The sequence below is a fragment of the Megascapheus bottae genome, chromosome 23 (genome assembly GCF_031878675.1).
Source record: "Megascapheus bottae isolate mThoBot1 chromosome 23, mThoBot2.hap1, whole genome shotgun sequence".
Classification (NCBI taxonomy): Eukaryota; Metazoa; Chordata; class Mammalia; order Rodentia; family Geomyidae; genus Megascapheus; species Megascapheus bottae.
Genome location: NC_143531.1, coordinates 13,967,038 through 13,986,294, shown reverse-complemented (window position 1 = coordinate 13,986,294; position 19,257 = coordinate 13,967,038). Strand labels below are relative to the sequence as shown.

The window sequence follows — 19,257 nt, the reverse complement described above, 5'->3', positions numbered from 1 at the left end:
CATTACTTCCACAATCCATTTCCTCACACTCAGCTAGACAGCCAAAGATTCCTCAGCAAGTCACATGCTGTCCCTTCAACACTGTCTAGGGGCTCCTCCACTCAGCTTCCACTGTTCAAGTACAGTCACATACACAGCTATTGAATCTCTACTAATTTAACCTACAATCAAAACAGTACAACTTTTCCATCCACTTCAGGTATTTGAAGATTCTTTTCTCTTCTTTCTTAAATGTTTCACTAAACATTCTCAGGCTCTCTGAGCTTTTATAGGACAATATCATGATTTAGTGATTTTATCATTCTTTAGAATAAAAGATATATAACCCTTCTATATATATTACAATAAAAAATAAAGGAAAAAAAAGATGGGGCCTGAGGAAGTCCTTAGGTCACTGAGACTGTTCTAAGAAGTATCTCCCAAGAAAATACTTAGGTCTCAGGACAGGGACGGTACAAAGACAGCAAATAGCCTATTCAGTGGTCTGGCTCGTCTAGACTAGAGGTGGAATCTTCTCACCTTGCCTGCATTTGTGATGATACCACCATTTATACCATTTTATACCATTAGTCTAAAAGCCAGGGTATCTCATTCAAATTACAATTTTAGATTTTGTATATAGAAAGACTTTTGAGGCTGGCAGTTTGGCCTAGTGGCTAAAGTGCTTGCCTAGCATACATGAAGACCAGGGTTCGATTCCTCGGTACCACATACATAGAAAAAAGCCGGAAGTGGTGCTGAGGCTCAAGTGGTAGAGCTCTAGCCTTGAGAAAAACACAAGGACAGTGCTCAGGCCCTGAGCTCAAGCCCAAGACTGGCAAAAAAAAAAAAAAAAAAGACTTTTGAGAATTATTATTTGTATATTCCATAAGCCTCATTGTATGTATAATAAAGATGGAAATATGATAGATATCTTTCATTGACAGCCATTAAAGTATTCATCTTAGCTAAAAATGGAGTGAAGTCAGATCCCACAACTAGTCAACAGTCTGTTTTCAGTGTGGGAAGGAAACCCTTGAGAACTTAAAGATAATTATGGTGGTCCAAAACTGTCTGTTCTACAATATCAAGAAAAGCATGCATCCTATGTACAAAGGTAACTGGTTTGGTAATTCTTGTTTTCCACACCATCTGCATTCATAAATTGTTCTGTACTAGTTTCTGTGTCTCTCAAGGCAAACAAAGGCTACTTCTACAGAACAATCAGATCTCAAGTGATGTTTTTCAATTTAATTTGGAAGAAAATGAGAACATAATGAACAGAACCCAGGGCCTGGCACACATCTGTAATCCCAGTTACTATAGGAAGGCTAAGGTAGGAGAAGACCGGTCTGAGGTCATTTTGGGGAAAGTTATCATTAAACTTTATGTGCTGAATGTTACCTCAACATCCAATAGCCCAAGGAAGAACAGGTAAGAATACTATTCCACCTTCAGTGCAACAAAAGTTTTCTCTTTATATTTTCTTTCAAAAGCTAGCTATTTATGAAGGGAGAACAGGATGCATTTAATGTCTTCTTTCACAAAACAAACAATCCAAACAAGCATACTGAATACACCCCCCAAAATTGTGATAACAAAAAATGAAAAAAAAATGCGCCAAGGCCACTCAAAACTTCAAATATAGCAGGGAGAAAACTGAAGAGTCAAATGGCAGAATTCAAGTGTCAATAAGAAAGCAAAAAAAAAAAAAAAAAGATGCTGTTTGCAGCAACACATTGCAGAGAAAAAAAAAAACAAGCCACCAAGAAGGTGGTTGTCACACAGAAGATGTCTCAGCTGCAAGACCATATATAGCTATTTCCCCTGAAGAAGGCTGGCCCTTCTCTCAACTCCAATTAAGAGCAAAAATATCCTTGTCTCATTTGTCCTTTAATGCTTATGCTCCAGGATCCATGTCAAATGAGCTAATTTGAACACATTCAGGTTTTCTGTTTAAATGTTAAGTAAATAAGTGCCACTTTCTCCATGTAATATTTTTGCCTATGCCAACAAAAACATGTCTAATCGTGCCCATTAAAAAATAGATAATATAGTCTATTCCAAAATACATGCAAATCATTATTGCTATGGCCTAAATTCATGTATTCCTAAAATGCCTATGTGGTAACCTTAGCCTTTAAGGTTAGGACATGGAGCCTTTTAAAAAAAAAAAAAGATAACCAAATTTTTCCACATGTTTTTATTGTAAGTAATAGAAGGGTTACAATATATTCACCGGATAGAAGGTGCATAACTTCACAAACATTGATACCCTTTCTCATGTCTTGGTTCCCATTTCTCTCTCCAACCTCCACCCCTTATCTTGTTTTCCCCCCTTCCCTATCCGATTTCAAACAACCAAATATGCATATATACAATATATCGGATAACATACCCAAGGGACAGCAAAAGAGATGAGAGATAACATTAAGGACAACAATCACTCATTATATGGCTTTTGTTTCTATATCCTGGAAGTCCTTTCATTTAGTGTCATACTGTATGGCCTTATGTATCTAGGTTTTGTTCTATTGTAAATCTCTGCTAGGAGAGCCCAAGGTTTCTACTGATTATGACAAATGAGGGAAACCATTGAGCCTATGTTCCTTTGAGTCTGGCTTACTTCACTTAATATGATTTTATCTGTCTTTCCATTTCCTTACAAATGGGGGAATGTTGTTCTTTCTGACAGCAGCATAGAATTCCACTGTGTATAAATACCACATCTTGTTGATCCACTCATCAACTGAGGAGCATCTGGGTTGGTTCCACATTCTGCTATGGTAAATAGTGCTGCAATGAACATCGTGTGCTGTGGCTTTAGTAAGGACATGGAGCCTTTATAGGATTAGTGAGCAGCCTTATAAAAGTGACCTACAAAGAGCTCTCACTACTTCTGTACAGGAAATAGTGAGAAACTGTACCTTCACCAAAGGCCAGACACTGAAACAACTAATACCTTCCCAAAAAGTGAAAAATAAATTCTTGACACCCATAAGTCATTTAGTGTATGGTATTACTATTAAGAGTAGCTTCAAAGAGCTAAATCAATTATGATAAAGAGGAAGCATATGGAGTTGACATCACAACTTCAGAGGGATAAACATTCTACTGTTGCATTATTTTTGCTACATTCTAGTACATATGTGCTATAGGTGTATAAAAATGCTGTTAATGGAAGTTTTAAATAGAATTCTAGCGAGATTTTTTTTTGGCCAGTCCTGGGCCTTAAACTCAGGGCCTGGGCACTGTACTCGGGCATTCTCAAGGCTAGAGCTCTACCACCTGAGCCACAGCACCATTTCTGGCTTTTTTTTTATGTATGTGGTACACGAGGAATCAAACCCAGGTCTTCATGCATGCTAGGCAAGCATTCTACCAGTAGACTAAACACCCAGCCCAAGATTTTTTTTCATTAAAATCTCTGTATTTCAGCATAATTCTGTCTTCTGAGCAATAAAGGCAGTGTACCAAATGTGAAAAACTCATGTCTGAAGCTCTAATACTCCTGTGGTGCCTTCCCTGCTTATCCTGACAAAGTGCCTATTTATGTTTTTTGTCTCCATAATGAATGACCTACAGAAAATAAAACCAACCATGCCACTATAGGGCTTTGAGGAAGACAATTATTTTAAAGACTAATACCTGGATTCCTTCAATGCCTCTTACACAAGACTATAAGTGCTTTAACCACTTAAAAGTTAATTGTGTATATGAGATATGTTATCCACCCTCTCTCCAGTCAAGTGTAGGCCAATGCACACACTTCTCCAATACACTGAGGAATAACTACAGTCAAAATACATGTCTGAATTGTTTCTAAGCAAGGAAATAATCCCCCCCCCAAAAAATGATAACCTCTCCAATGTTAAATCCATTCAGTTAAAAATTTACTCTTTTGCCAGGTGTGTGTAGCTCACAGTTGTAATCCTAGCAACTCAGGAGGCTGAGATCTGGTGATCTTAGTTCAAAGCCAGCCCAGGGACCAAAGTCCGTGAGACTCATATCTCCAATTAACCACTGGAAAACTAGAAGTGGTGCTGTGGTTCAAGTGATAGAGTGCTAGCCTTGAGCTGAAGAGCTCAGGGACAGAACCCAAGCCCCACAACTGACTAAAAAAAAAAAAAAAAAAAAAAGCTTTCATTCGTATAACTTTGCATTACTGAGTACTTAAGAATCACAGCCAAATAAATAAATTTCTGGAACTAAAATCACAGACCTATAGAAATCAAATAGTTATATATATAAAAATAATTTAAGGGCAAAGTACTAGAATTAGCAACACGTGACCTGATTTTTGTCCATTTGATATTTCATAATACCCTTCTTCCCTCAGGATAAATCTTTCACCTGGAGAAAGAATAGAATAAACAATAGAGAATAAATTTCGTCAGTACTTTCTCTATCATCAAGGGAAGATAAGAATAGTAAATCTTAGTCCTTTAGGAAAGTGTTTTATAGAATATTGCCAGTTGGTTTACTACTAAGTGTAAGCCTAAAACTTCTTTTTATTCTTATACAGTCAATCTTTTTCAATGTATAATTTATACAAGAAAATGTTTTGTTCAAAGTACCTGAAAAAGAATGGGAAGAGGGCCTATTCAACTGGTGCATCTTAATGCCTGACTCAATGTATTAATTACTTTTTTTTTAACATGTCAATACTAGGGTCTCAAAAGAAATATACTTTGAATTACAAAAATTCCTTCTGGGTCTTCACCTAGAAAAGGAGTTAAAATTGGTTACGGACAAAGTAATACCTCTATAGCTGGTCTAAGGACCACACTTCATAGTAAATCAGTTTTCAACATGAGAAAGAGGAAAATGGCAGAACACAAGGAAATTTACAGTATTTTGTTTTTATATGACATAAATTTCTTGAGATACAACTTCAGCCTACCAGTAATGATTAAAGAAAATAGATCTATGGTGATGTAAAGAAACTATAAGCACTAAGTATGGTTAATGACACTGATCCTAGCCAATTAGCAGTCTTTATTTCATTACGACACCATTCAACAATAGTAGCAAATGAGTAACCTACCAAAATTACTGAATGCAGATATATAATTTGTTTTCTACAAAAATATGGCTGCTATCTGTCCAGGCTTCTATTACATCATGTTCTCTAATATTCTGACCATTTGAGTTGAAGCATTAGACTCAAGTAAAACTCTATGAATTTGGTAACAATGATATAATTATCTTCAAGCAGATGTACAATAGGGTTTCAATACATATGTCAGCTTATGAATACAATGTATCTTGATCAATGTGACTCTACCCATCATTGTTCCCCAATCTGTCCCAATCCTACTCAATCCCTCAAGTTACCTGGTTCCATTTTCATGTATGTACATTAAATATTAAGACTGTATATGACCACCTTTCCTCTATCTTTAAAATACTTCCACAAAGGAAACAAAGGAATAAAGGAAACGAAGAAAGTAAACCTCTATAATACTCTGTAGCGTAAATAGCATGACCAACTGTGTTCATCTCTTTAATGTCAATGCATATTTGAAATTCTTCAAACTGAATTTTAGCTCTGATTTTGAATAACAGACTGACCAGTTATTAGTTTGTGATCATAAGCAAATTATTTAGCTTCTATGATTCACAGATTTCAGAATGGTTCTCCATCTTTTTTTTAAATTTCATTTTATTGTAAAGGTGGTGTACAGAGGGGTTACAATTACGTAAGTAAGGTAATGAGTACATTTCTTTGTCAAACATTGCTACCCCTTCCTCATTTTCTCCCACTTCACCTCTCCCCTGACTCCCCAAGTTGTAAAGTTAATTTCCAACAAGAATCTGAATTCATTTCACTTTGTCCTTGTCCTTTGCCTTCCCTAAATCAGATGAACATATACACAAAACACAGGGTGCCAAAATCAAACCTCACAGAATACAGATGAAAGGAAATGGAGTCTGAGAAAATACCCAGTTCCAAATAGATCACAACTTAGTTTCAATGCAAACAGATCTGATTTAAGAGAAGCAAAAAAACAATGAAGTATAAACTCTAAATAGAATCAGGAGAGCATTGAATAAAGAAGACAAAGTCCTATATGAAATCTCACCAATTCAGTTTTCTCTCCTAAATGTTTATTAATGTTGGAGTCTACATTCTACAAAATAAAATTCAATAAAATGATAAAACAAAAAAAAAAAACCTGGGCTGGGAGTTTGGCCTCATGGCAGAATGCTTGCCTAGCATGCACAAAGCCCTCAGTTCAATTCCTTGGTACCACACACATAGCAAAAGCAGGAAATGGTGCTGTGGTTCACGGGGTAGATCTCTAGACTTGAGAAAGCTTAAGGACAGTGCTTAGACACTGAGTTCAAGCTCCAAGATTGACAAAAAAAAAAGTTAGGATTTAATGAAGGCAAATAAATAAGTGCATGAAAAACTACTTGTATCACAACCTAATAACAAAGGATGGCCTGTATGCAAACATCACTATACAATTCTGCTCTCTTTCTAAGTGACATAGATTTTGTTGCTATTCATTTTTCATTTGCCAATATCCCTGAGCAGTAGCTGGAGATAGCAATTTAGTTGGAAAGTAACACCTTGAACACAGGCCAAATAATCAAAAGCAAAATATTACTTTTGGAGCTCTCTCTTTGTAAGATAGAAGCTCAAATAAGAACAGATGGTACCTTTATTATCTGCAGCATAATTATATAATCATTTCCAAATATACATTATCGGTGATAATTTCATCATTCTGGAAATAAATCAAATCATTCATAAACATCATGTTTGGAAACCTTGAGAAAAGGGCAGGATTTTACCAATGTACCATAATATAGCTCAGTATAGATGTGAAAGGAAAAAGTATCATTGAAAATAGTGAATCACTGTGTGTGGTGGTACCGGTCTACAGGCCCAGCACTAAGGAGGTTGAAGCATAAGAACCCTGAGTCTGAGCTTCCTTTGATCTACAAAGAGACACCCTGAATCCAAATCAAAGGGCTAGGACATTTACCTAGCATGCTAAAGCTTTGTTTACTAACACTGAGAGGAGAATAGGGGGAGTGGTAGGAGAGAAATAGATGTACAAGAAACAACTATATATAATAGATACATACGTATCTATGTATATAGATACATTTCCATATATCTATAGTACGTATGATATATGTAAAATCTTTATTCTATACATGTCAACTGAATTCTAAGCATATATGGTAACTAACTATGCCTCATGCCTGTTTTCCTTAAGAAATGTTTCTGATGCCTGGAATGTACAAATATGCTAGCTCATATAAACAGTGAAGTTCAGAAGTTATGTTAACTAGGGAGTTTCCAAAAGATGTACTTTTTTTAAAAAATTATGTTTTCATATATTTTTATTATAATTAATAGAAGGGTTACATTATACTCACCAGATAGAAGGTGCGTTACTTCATTTACATTGATGCCCTTTCTCATGTCTTGGTCCCCATTTCCCTCCCCCCACCTCCCTTCCCTATCCGACTTCAAATAACCAAATACGCATATATACAATATGTCAGGTAACCAGGTAAAATACTGTAACAATATGAAATAACCAAGGCAAAAGATGTACTTTTTTTTTTTTTGCCAGTCCTGGGCTTGAGCTAAGGGCCTGAGCACTGTCCTTGGACTTTCTCAAGGCTAGAGCTCTACCACTTGAGCATCAGCACCATTTTTGGCTTTTTTTTCTATATATGTGGTACTGAGGAATCGAACCTGGGTCTTTGTGCATGCTAGGCAAGCACTCTACCACTAGGCCAAACTCCCGGCCCCAAAAGATGTACTTTTTATGTTTTTTTCTTTCTTTAAAATCCACTCCTAAGACACAAATTAAATCCGCATTTTACAAAACAGCATTCCACACTTGTCTCAGATGTTTTTGAATCATGTTCTGAGATTGATCCCCTGGAATGTTTAATCCTTGGTTATTTTACTTAAACATTCAGAACAGACTTACCTGATACTTTTATTATCCTTATAACATTAGACTTATCTATATATGCAATAATAAACACTGAGTCTAGTCATATCTTAATATCAACTTCCTTAAAAGGTAAGGCTTATTTCAGGCAAAGTCTGGCTTCAGTAGTAAAATAAACACGTAATAGCAGGAAAGCTGTAACATATATTTTGTTTTTTCAGGGCATAAAGACCTTACATTTCAAAAAATATAGATTAACAAAAAGAAAACTGTCAATAAAGCACTTTAGTCATGCTCCTGCTGGAGAGCTAGTTGGTCAATGCGTTAATGAAAACTTATATTTTTAAAAAAATTAAATTGAAGTCCAAGGTTCACAAAAGTATCACAGGAAAAAAACACGGGGAGGGGAAAATATAAACCTAATGAATCCCAAAAAAGAGTACATTCTCCTGTATGCTCGGGTTTGCAACAGAGCAAGGAAAGGAGGAGGTCCAGAATGAAGCTGCAACTCCCCAACTTTAAAGAACCTACAGAATCTAGGATAGTGCTAAATATTCCCTTACATCCAAAGTCTGCAATGTTTTCAAAACTGATTACCAATCATGGGCACAAGAAATAAATTTCTCCAATCACCCACATTGGAAGAATTCTGAACTACCACCCTATTTTTTCAACAGTTTAAAAAAAAAGATAATCAAGTTTAAACAAACTGGGATATCCCTAAGCTTCTATCATACTACAGAAGAGTTAAAGAGATAAGTGAAAAATTCTGATCTCTAAAGAATTCATATTTGTATTTAAAATGTTGCAATGAAACCACATAACTCCCTCTTCAGAATGTTTCATGTGATGTTTCCTTGAAGTGGCTTTCACTTTAGCTATGTGTGACTTCCTAGATTTGCTTTAGTAACAAACATATGAAAATGAATATAAAAAGGCCAACTTTCTACAGTGTAGAATAACTACCACTAGATTTATTTTTCAAAGTTTGAACCTCCAGGGAAAATTCAAGGTCAAATAAAAATGTCTGTTTTGTGGAACTCACAGTTAGCACTGCCTTTCATATTTTGTATTGTCAGTGATGTCATATATAGCCTAGCTTACCATCCATTGGTTGTGAATCTTAACTACATTTTCTGACAGAGAGACAAAAGTACTTTACACTATTACAGTACTAGTGCTATATACTTTTCTCCACCAAAAAAAAAACCCAGAAACAATAGAACCTTATATAAAACAAATCTGATAAACACAATGTTCTATTGGCATAGAACATTGACACTCACTGACACTGCCTAAAAAAACTCTTCATCAGCAGTTCTTCAAAGTACTTATAAATGAAGCAACCCCCCAGAGTGGCACAGATATTAATGTTGTTAATATTCTGGGGTTAGGAAGCTCAAAGGTAAAAAAAGAAAAAAAATGCACTCCCTTTCTTGTTTACTTTGTTCAAGATCCCCTAAAGACACAAAGTAGCAAATTAACCATGTTCACTTCAAATGGAGATATTAAATAACATATTATAAAACATGCCTTCAAAATACACATACTACTGTGTATCATTACCCCTGGAAAATGCATTTCTTCAACCACAGAAATCATAAAATATTAAAGCTCAAAGTAGACAGACATTAAACATTCAAAACCTTTTTGTCATACCAAAGAATGACTATTAGGAAAATTAACCACGTAGGTAAGAAAACAAGAACAATCACAATTCAAGCATTTCCTTCTCAATTTTTTTTTTAGAATCCAAAAGTATATTATTACAGATGGGAACTTTTTCCAAGTTACCTATGCACAACTTACAACAAAGATTTGTGAATGAATGCAGTTATCCAAATTTTCTCCAAAAATCGATTTGGTAGTCAATGTTTAGGTAAACCTACTAAAACATACACCTTGGAACAAATAATTGGAATAAATAAAAGGAATATGTAGGCATTTTTTATGTTTTTAAGAAGTGTAGGCATAAGGACACAAGATCAAATCAAACTAAAACATCGCTTAGAATTTTCTGTTTAGAATTAGAAAATATTACACAGACCTGGTTTATCCATTTGTTGCATGAAGGAGGGAAATGCCAAAGTAAGTGATTCCCTTAAATCCAGAGTATTATTTGATTTACATTAATTTTAAAATATGATAGTAAATCTTAAAAACTAGTAAATCTTAAAAATCGTAAAAGCTTTAAAAATCTTAAAATCTTAAAAAGTAACATTTTTTCATAAATAAGAACATTTCAACTTATTCTGTTGTGCGAAAAATAGATGCAGAATTATGTGCCACACATCATGCTAACCACTGGAGGAGATTAAGTAGATAAGACCCTACCCACAAAGATTCAGTTAGAGGAAGAAAAAGTAGTAAATGCTGATAAATAAATTGTGTGTAGAAAGCACAAGGTTAATAGACCGCTGTGCCTTAAGGGTTCGCAGACGTTTTTTAAGAGAGAAAAACAGAAATGGTCCAAAAGTGCTGAATCAAAGGTTCAACACAACTTTCCTTATAGATGTAATGCAAACATACAAAGAAAATGAGTAAGTTTTCTTTGCTCTCAAGAACAGGCAATTTAATAAACTGGAGATTGCGATCTGCCTTGTAATATGCTTTATATGTATTTTCAGCATTAATACAGTAAAGGCCATATGTACAATAATTTCTAAAACTCACTAAGAAAAAGATGGACAAGCATATAGTAGCATAACGATAGTTTATTTCAGAGGAAAACATTCCAGTGACTATGTGAGAAAATACATGGGAAAAGACAATTGACAGCAGAGGGAATGATTTTGGAAGGCTTCTACCAGAGATGCAATATTTAAAAAGCCTGAGGAAGTAAGAGACATCACTCACTTTATTTTCACCATACCTATCCAGCAACTGGAGGAGGGTTTAAGAGAAAAAAAAATTGGTTGTAAATATAGATGTGCTAGTCATCAGTCTACAAGCAGAAATCAAGTCCAGGAATCTGAGACAAGACTGCCTAGAAGTTGTAATGGAATACACAAACGTCAACATTTAAGATTCAGCCCAGAGGAGCTGGTAAACAAGCCAGAGAAAGAGGAAATCTATGAAAGCCAATTAGAACAATGCTTTAAAAAAAATAAAAACGGAGTCACTCTCCAGCAGCAACCCGAGCAAGGGAGCTGAGACTCCAGGTTGGGCGAAGAGCAAATAATGACCACCAAAGCCATAAACAAAATCGCAGTAACTCTCAGGGGTTTTGTGCGCCAGCTGCCTGCCATCTACCTAGTGGAGGACCTTGCCACCACGTCAGTGACCATCTTCCCCAGTGCCGAACTGGGAGGCCTTTTTGACCAGATGAACAGAGTGGCTGGAGATGGCATGATCAACATTGACATGACTACAGAAGGGGTCCTTGGATCTCCCATATCCTAGTGGCTTTGCTCCTGTTTCAGCACCCAGAAATCAGACCTTCACTTACATGGGCAAGTTCTCCATTGACCCTCAGGACCCCAGTGCCAGCTGTTACCCAAAGGCATCATCAATATCCTGAGTGCAGGCATCCTGCAAGTGGTCACTTCCCAGGCTTCAACCACAGCCTCATCCAGCATCACCTCAGCCTCTCCCAATCCACTGGCCACAGGACCCCTGGGTGTGTGCACCATGTGCCAAACACAGTCTGACCTGGACCACCCACCTCCTCTTCCTCACATGAGCTGTCCTGGAGACATCTACCAGGACCCCTCTGCGCTCCTGTCAGCAGCCAACACCCCCAACTCCTCTTCTCTGGCTTACCCACCACCTCCTTCCTATCCGTCCCCCAAGCCAGCCACGGATCCAGGTCTCTTCCCCATGATCCCATACTATCTTAGAGTTTTTCCATCTCAGTGCCAGCGAGACCTACACAGTGCAGATGGCCCAGATCAAAAGCCCTTTCCTTGTCAACTCTGGACTCCCTATGGGTCCCCCCACCACTTACTCCACTCTCTACCATCTTTAACTTTACAGGGCGGGGGGGGGGGGGGGGCAGTGCTGGAGTCACAGATCAGGAGCTAGTGGAGGCAATGAGGGCCCCTGGCTGTCTGCTGCAGCCTAGAACCCACACCATCTTCCCCTGCCGCCCATCATGAGGCCCTGAAAATACCCAACAGATCTAGCAAGACACCAATGCATGAGAGGCCCTACCCGGGCCCAGCAGACGGCTGTGACCTGCGTTTCTCTCACTCTAAGGAGCTGACAAGGCACATCCAGATCCACACAGGGCATAAGCCCTTCCAGTGTCCAATTTTCATGCGCAACTTCCACGGCAGTGACCACCTCACCATACACATCCGCACACATACGAGTGAGAAGCCCCTTGCCTGTGAATACTGTGGCCGCAAGTTTGCCCGGAGTGACAACAGGAAGCACCACACCAAGATCCACCTGAGACAGAAGGAGCAAAAAGTAGTGCCCGCTCCTCCTCGGTGCCAGCCTCCTCATCAGCAGCTGGTGGCAGCCTCTGCAGCAACAACAGCAGCACTATCTGTGGAGGGCCCCGTGCTCCTCTCAGACCCAAACACCTTAGGAGGAGAGTGAGGTTGGCACACCAGTTCCTCAAGGCCCCTCCAAAGGCATTTCATCCACTCCAGCTGCACGACTAACACTAACCACCCTTCCCTGCTCCCCCTTCCATTTGGTGGGCAAAGGCCTGCCCTTCTTTTCTTCAGAAATGGGTTTTTCCTAACACCTAGCACATCTTAGTCTCTCGCAGGTCAGTTGACTCTCACTGCGAGCCAACAGGGAGGAAACGCAGAAGGAGGTTGAGTGAGAGCCGTTGGCCTACAGAGCTGAGACCTGGTCCCTGCTTTCAAGGGTTGTTTGACTAGGTTTGACTGCACCATCCTCTTTGTTGACTGGAGACATTTTCTACAATAAGTTGGAAGAGGCTGTCCCTTTAAGGACAGCAAAAAAGATAAGGAAAAATATTGTGCACTTAATAGCTTGGGACTGATTCAGGGGACAGTGTACAGTGAGTAAATGGCCTTTACTCCACCTTCTGTGGCCCTAGAACAGCTTATTTAGCTGTCTCAACACTTAAAGCAATATGTATTATAAACCTAGAGAACAGAAGTGCAATGTGATGGAGGGGACATAGCAATATCTGCTCCCTTTGTCGAGTTGTATACAGACTATTTTTTTTAGTATATATCCATTCAGATTTTGTATATTTTTTTGATGTGCACTGTTCTCCATGTTCTAAATCTTTGGGAAAAATGTAAAGCATTTATGATCTCTTGAAATGAGTCAGAGGTTAACTTATTTAAAGAGGAATGTACATTTGTTCTCTGACACTACGATGCATGCAAATGTGTTGGAAGTGTCCTTGGTGGCTTGCGTGACATGGACAATGTTACAGGGTCTGCAAGTAAATGGGTTGCCTTCCTATAGAAAAATAATCACTCCCTGGGTTAAGTATGGCTGTAAATTTCTGCCTATTAATATTTGGAATGTTTTTAGAAAGTATAATTTTGTATGTGCTGTTTTGTGACTTAGAAGTGTTACCTTTGGTACTATGTTATCTCTCATCCCTTCTACTGTCCCTTGGTTATCTCATATTGTTACACTATCTCACTTTGTTACCTGATATATCGGATATATTTGTATTTGGTTATCTGAATTTGGATAGGGAACGGGGGAAAACAAGATGAGGGGTGGGGGAGGGGGGAAAGGAAATGGGGACCAAGACATGTGAAAGGGTAAAATGTATGGGAATTAATGCACCATTTATCTGGCAAATATCATGTAACCCTTCTATTAATTACAATAAAAAATATTTTTAAAAAAGTGTTACCTTTGTAGTCAAATTTCAGATAAGAAAATGTACATAATGTTACCGGAGCTGTTTTGTTTGGCTATTAGCTCAATAGTTATGGAAAAACAAATGATCTATTCTAACACAAAACCACTAACTAGAGTTCCGAAAAGGAATGGTTTATGACTATAGTGTAAATAAATGCTTTTTAACAATAAAAACTAAGTAAAAGCAGTTCATTATGTCAAAGATCACAAAAATCTGGAATTGCATAGCCATTGCTGACATTTGCAAATGGTATTAAAAGTCCCCAAAGCACAGTAATTTCAATAGTACACAGAAAATAAGAGAAAACTGTTATATTTATTTACTTATTTTGTGCCTATACTGGGGCTTAAACTCAGAGTTTAAAACTTTTGTTCAGCTTTTTTGCTAATGGCCAAAATGTGTGTGTGTGTGTGTGTGTGTGTGTGTGTGTGTGTGTGTGTGTGTTACTGGTAACAGAGCTTGAACTCAGGGCCCACACACTGTCCCTTAGCTTTTCTACTCAAGGCTGGTGACCACCACTTGAGCCACAGCTTCATTTCCATATTTTCATGCAAGTTACTTTTAGAAGTAAAAAGCTTTCAAAGGAGCTGTCCAACAACAGAATAATACCTTTCTGAGCATGTTTTGTAAGCTTTTCACAGACAATTCCTCTCATCATCATAGCCTTACGCAATTAAGTACTAGCTGTAATAGTACAGTAATAAAAATGGGTTCCATGATGAAATAACTTGCCCATGTACCAAAACTGCCCTATAGAGAATGAAGGATTCATACCTACAGGCAATGTACATTTTAGCCAGCTATAAACTAATGTTCTTTCCAAACTCTGGTGCTACCACCATACCACTCAATGTATTTCTCCAAGGTTGAAGAAGGAGAAAATGGCTTTTTATTCCATCTCATGGGAACATTTATCTTTTTTTAAGATAGTTCAACTACTTGAATTTTAAAATCCTTCACCCTCTGGCAGCTAATGACTGCATTCCATTTTACTCTTCACAGAGGTCCATTATAATAGCTGCAGAATCCAGATAGCAATCCCGTCGCTCCTTTCGCAGTATCTTTCATACCATTTTTTATTTTAAAGCTAAGCTCCACATCCTGACTCTTTGTCTCTATATACTAACCACAAGAAAATTAGTATTGGTTACATTGATGTTTACAAAAACCAAAGTACAATCTATGTGAAGACAGGTTATCTCTCTGTTTTGCACTCCCACAGCAGGTTGTATCTTCTGATTGCAGAGGAATTAATTACAACTTAGGTTTATGAGGTTAAATTTGTTTTTGTATCCAATCCTAGACAGAAACCATCAGAGAATGCTTGCTGTGTGTGAAGCCCAAAAACACAGTTCCAAGACCACACAAGGAGTAGGAACTTAACACTGTCACACATTCAAGGATGGATGATAGACAGATGAAAAGACATGTGTTTTGATATGTAAAAGAAATGTTTCAACAATAATTCCATACTCAAAGGGTTAATCTATTTACCCAGTAAGATATTTTATCATGTTGAGTGTATAAGAAAAGCCATATGGAAAACTGAGGGTTATTTGGAAAAAACCTAGGATTTATTTTAGAATGAAAAATGAACATTCATGCACATCCTTAAATAAACAGGCATATTCATTCATCCATAAAGAATTTTTCCTAGACTCAATATTAACAAAGAGAAGAATACTTAAGGAAAGTTGTATTTTAAAAATCAAGTTACTTTTGAAACTTCTATTTCTGAAAACTCAATTTTATCTTAAATAACTAACTGATTATATACTTTCATGAATTATATACCCCAGACAATGTACCTCAGGAGAGAAGGCACTTTGAAATCGCCCTAAAGGTGTGTGCCTAAATGTTCCAAGATTTACTCGATTTACAGACCTGGCTAGAAATTGTGTTCTACCATTGCATGCCTCAAGTTCTAGATCTTTTTTTCCCATAGATACATATAACACAACACACACTCTCTTGCAAAAGGTACTAGCATGAATGAATCCATATTCTAATGGCTTGTTATCCACAATTTTCAGGAAAAAAATACCAAAAATGTAATTCCCTTCCCTATCTGATCAAGTTCAAGCAGATTATGGTATATGACAAGGCCCAATGTGACAGTCTCAGCTCTCTCCCTTCAAATCAATACTCAAGAAAAAGTAAGGCTTTAAAGCTAAGCTTAGTCAAATCCATTCATTTCTGTGGATATATTTTTAAATAATTAGGCATTTGTGAATTTTTGTACATTGCTATTACTGGTTAATGTAGACACGAATGTCATAACATGTTGGAATACCATAGTTATAAGTCACTGGGCTCCTTCAAGTCTCAATGAAATTAAAATTGAATGGACTATGTTAATAAAATTCAGTGGTCGGGGAAGCTGCTAACCAACCAATAACTTTCCAAGTCTGGGCACTGGTGGAGACAGGCTTGACTCTGATCAGATGTGAGGCTATGTTGCCTTTATATTGTAATTTGAAAGGTAAATAAGGGATGTGCAGCATCACAATGTCATGCTATCCTCCTGTCTTTACCGTGTGTCTGTATTATATACAAAAACACAAGTTGTAGAAACTCATTCTTAATCTGCAGCCAGGTTTTCTGGGATGTTCCTACTTAAGAGGGATACCTTAAAGCTACAGAAGAACTTGGGAAATTTCAACAGAAAAGACAAGGTCTAAGAGTATGGTGATAGTCCCAATCCTTGTATGCTTAGTCTGGAACTACTCTAAAAGATTCTGAGGGCCAAGAGAGCTTAGAGGTCAATATGAGGATACAGAAGAGCAAGATACCACTACTGAAGACACAGAGCACAAGGTGCTGAAGTCCTAGGCAAAGAGAATAGCCGAGAATAACCTACGTTCACTTCTGCATTTCAAGGGATCCTCTCCTCTCGAACCTAACTTGTCATTAAAGAAAAGCTACAACAGAATGACCTAAGAACCATCTGTGTGAGAGAACAGCTCAAAGACTTAACAAGAAAGCTGTTTTTAATATCGAATGAGTTCTCTTTCAAGAAAACAGGTAAGGTTCATTCCCTGGAACATTACAAGGCAATGATAAGAGCAACAAATGTTTGTTCAGAGAATCAGATTGCAGTCAAGCATGAAGAAACATTTGCTGCAAGCCAAGATGTCATGACAGGATGAATGGCAGGTCTTATGGAATAAAAGTGCCCTCTCACTACATATGTATGTGCAGTGACAGAATTATGATCTGTCAGGAAGGCTACATAAGATCTTCTTTGAGGGGATAGGAAGTTTTAATTAAAATTCTGATGCACCACTAAGTTGTAGCAGTCCACTTAGATTCGTATGCAGTGGGCCAGAGGTAAGCCTAACAGACAAAAGGTTTACCTTATATTACCCCAATTCTCCCCAGCTTACAAATTAAGAAGACTGATACTAGGCCACAGGGGAATTAAATTTTCAAATTTACTTCCAGCCTTAGATAAACCTCAATTTTGGGTTTACACTGTTTTCAGTACACTGGTTTAATATTACAACCCAAGTAAAGGACAAGTCTTTATTTTCTCCATTCAGAAGATAGCCAATAACCTCTTCCAGTATTAAATATCTCGACCTCATTAGTTTTTTAACTATCTCACCTAAATTTCTGACCTCCAAATATTATTTTCTCTTTTTGGGTCAAAAGAAAATATGGATTAAGAGAATGAGTATAGAAAGAGGCATTCTAACACTTAAATTCCTTAATCCTAACCCTTAAATCACCACTCCACTTCCTTTTTGTTCAGAACGTGTAACTTTCATTTGCTGTTCATTTCATTTGTGTTCATTTGATTATTTCTAACATATACCTATACTTTACACATTCATTTCTAGAAAGGCATATGGAGTAAGGTGGAATATGTAGGAAGATTTCTGACCAGGAATGAGGCCAACAGAATGATTCCTTTCCACTTGGTGAATCAAACAGACATTAACAATGAGATTTCATGTAGGAAATGCCAGTTCCCTTAGTTTTAAATGCTTTGAAATAATCATATTTCTATGTCTGGAAGACAAGAGTGTATCTTGGACCAGAAGAGGACTAGAGATACTGCTGAAGAATGCAAAGAAGACAGAGCTTGGAAAGCCATGGGTGGCATGCTAAATATCAGAAACCATAAAATCAAGTCTGAGCCATTGCAAGTTCTCTGGTCCCCTCTCAAGGAACATCCTGATAGTATATATCTCACTGTTTGTGTCAATCCAGAAATGTTATTAATATTTTATCCTTAGCATGTGCACATCAGGCTGTCCAGTCTAGACATCTTGCTGAACATCCCCTGTATTCTTCTGAGAAAGAAAGCATCATACACCATTGAGAAAAAAATCTATATATCTTCTTTTAAATTCTTATTGCAGTACTGATGATCAAACTCAAAGTCTTGCTCTTGCCAAGTAAACACTCTACCACTAAGCTATGTTGCAACTCTCCCTGTACAGCTTTTAACAGACAACTATTTACTAAAAACCAGGACTGTCCACTGGGAGAGAAAGCCACTCCTGCCAACTATGATACTGCATGTTGGATATTGGGCAAACTCAGACAGACCCAAATTAATTTTAAAAACTCACAGGATATCATTCTAGACAACTGGGGCTCACAAATCAAGAAATTCATCAGGTATTTGTAATCTAACTGTAATTTCAGACCATTTCAAAATTAAAACTGAAAAAAATTCCCTCTCCTATGCACATTCATTCATTTATCAACTGTATGCTGTGCAGCAGGCTCCATGCAAGATAGAAAGATAAAACAGAATCTCCTCTCTCCAGGAGAGAGGGTATTCCACTTCCTGAGGACAGACAGACAATTAAACACCACAGCAACCTCTATTATCAAGGAATCCTGCATGAGATGAAGAGGCTTGTGTCCCTTTGCTTCAACTGAAAGTGTCAGAAGAAGCATATTCAATTCAAATAAGCATGGGAAGTGGGATATCAGATAATGGGATAACAGAATCCCATTAACTAAACCCAAACGACTAAGGTATGATTCTACTTTCACAGTGTTAAACATGCATAGCAAACCACAAAAGCCAGATTTAACCATAAAAAATTTAAATGTGCACATACACACACACACACACAAATTTAAATTTCTTTTTTAAAAAGCAGACCAAAAAAAAAGCAAAAAAACAAAAAACCTCAAACTTAAAATCCTGACTCAGACTCTGTCATTTTAAGAGAATGTATTGTGCTTTTAATTTAATTTGGTAAAATGGCACAGCTTACAGTATGTTTAAAAAACAAGTGTCAACAAATGGCTCCAGGCCCACCTAGCAGAAAATAAGGAGTCAGCAGAGTTGATGCCACTTCTTTTGAAAACTTTTCATTGTCCACTTATCTATCCACTAGAGGATTCAAACCACATTTGGGGAGGGGGTGGAAGGGAAACAGGAACTTCTACTAGAGAAGTTTGCATTTCTAGATTATAAAAGCATTGTAGAAAAGCACAAAGTGATGACACAAAAATTCTGCTTTTAAACAGTGAGGGCTGCTTTTGCTTTTTCATGAAATCTGCAAGCTCATTTTT

General features: G+C 37.3%; 1 protein-coding gene and 1 pseudogene across 2 annotated transcripts in view; one reads left to right on the top strand and one right to left on the bottom strand.

The window, feature by feature from the left end:
• Ppp3ca (protein phosphatase 3 catalytic subunit alpha) overlaps positions 1 to 19,257 on the bottom strand; it is a 238,995-nt gene that overhangs the window by 212,130 nt on the left and 7,608 nt on the right. The window lies entirely within an intron of this gene.
• Positions 11,091 to 12,441, top strand: LOC150047347 (E3 SUMO-protein ligase EGR2 pseudogene; annotated as a pseudogene).